Below are 1,905 nucleotides of genomic sequence, written 5' to 3' on the forward strand. Positions count from 1 at the left end.
CCTAATCCTGACAGGACGTCTAATGATCCAGACCCCTCAGGAATGAAGGTCTGTGTCACCCCACCAGGCAAACAACCAGGGCCAGCTGAGGTGCTGGCTGAGGGCAAAGGTAATACAGAAGGGATATTAGAAGAAGGTAGTTCTAACTATAAGTTACAACCATGAGATCAATTGCAAAAGTGAGGTTTGTGATGGTCAGTTTATCTTCTTTATATGTGCTTATTGAATATCTTTCCTTTGTTCATGTATAATGTACCAGATACAATTAGATTCAGTGTGTTTTCATGGACATGTATGACAGATGTTTGATGTTAGGTATAAGTGTGATTTCATTAATGTCTGGAAATTATATATGGCTAAAGAATTGTGTAGAGGTGTCAAGTTGGCAAGGGGTTTATTGTGTTAATCTGGCCAATAAGCACATGTGAGATTAATAAGGTTACAGTTTGATTTGAGGGCAAAGAGATAAATGTTTTGGTGAGCCCCGCCTCTCTCTTTCTTGTTCTCTGTTAATCAGACCAGCGTACAGCTGCCTTAGATAGTTCTGTACTTCAACTTGTGAGCTACACTACTCCAGGGACACCAACCCGTGGATCATGTCGCTAGAGCTTGAGGTTCCTTTGAGACCTGTTTTACCATACTGCTGGTGTATACATCACTTGAGCTTGGGACTGTCGGATTCTGTCATCTGGCTGACTGTTGGTGACCTACCCTGCTGGACTACCTGTATTGCTCTACAGAGTTCTCAGCTGTCTGCTTCCTTGACCTTGGACCCAGCAGCCTTCATGAGTTGAAAGACTTCCAGTATATTAACTGTTCCATGGAAGTGAGTTGAACTGAGCCCTGTGTACTGCTGTGTGGACTAATTAGCTGTTATATTCCTTCAGGCTGTATATGTCTATATCTATATATCTATATCTATATATAATTATAAGCATCCTAGTTTGTTTCTCTAAAGAACCCTGTCTAACACTGTTGCTCACTGTGGACACATGGACAGAAAGGACAGCTCCCCAGAGGAAGACATTATGGTTGGTAAAACAGAAGACCTGTGAAAAAGAGAAAGATCCCCAGTGTCATGGATCTGCACAGTGGGCTCAAGCATCCCTATTATTGTGAGGATGGCCCAGGAGGGGGCACATCTCCTCACTTCCTTTTGTTATGCATAAAGTGGCTATGAGAGTTGGAGTCAAGTTGATGGCTCTGAGAACAACCAAAGTCACACAATTGGTAAAGGTGGATCTGAGAATTGAGTACAGGTCTCTGTGAATCCAAAGCTACTTTTAAATTAGTCACCAGCTCCATGTATAGTTCCCAACAGTGACAACCTCCAAAGCTCTCTTTAGCAGAAAGGTTATTGCCAGTGATTACTCTCAGGATTGCATCACTTCTAGTGTTGCCAAGGGATTACACTACTTGGAGGACAGGTTTTTAAGATCAGGTCTGGATCTAAAAGAGCCGAAGGAGGAAAACTAGGACAATTACTTTTGGGTAGCTTCTAATGAGGCTCTCAGGGAATATGGCTCCCGTGGCCACGGAGACTCCTGGTTAGGGCACACTCTGCAATTCCACCCAACACCCTTCCTGCAATAAGACCGAGTCCAGCTCTTTACTTAAACACTTGTGGTTTGCAAACTCCACTGAGAAGTCTTTGTCCTTCCCACCAATAACCTCTGTTCAGGTCTGGAAAAGTGAAATGAGCTTGGGACTCCTGGTGACCGTGAGGATTGCAATTCTTCTCAGGTAAGAGCCACACTGGTGGGCACTTCACCAATGACTGCTTGTTAGGGTGGAGAACCTTCGAGGGATGCTCCTCACTCAGTCCTTACTAAGTGAAGTCATAGTTCTACAGTCACCAGTTGTTTCCTAGCATCACCAAAAATGACCAGTAGATGTCCTGTCTAC

This window comes from Echinops telfairi, unplaced genomic scaffold (genome assembly GCF_000313985.2).
Source record: "Echinops telfairi isolate 266 unplaced genomic scaffold, ASM31398v2 ScPeMD7_5;HRSCAF=22, whole genome shotgun sequence".
Classification (NCBI taxonomy): Eukaryota; Metazoa; Chordata; class Mammalia; order Afrosoricida; family Tenrecidae; genus Echinops; species Echinops telfairi.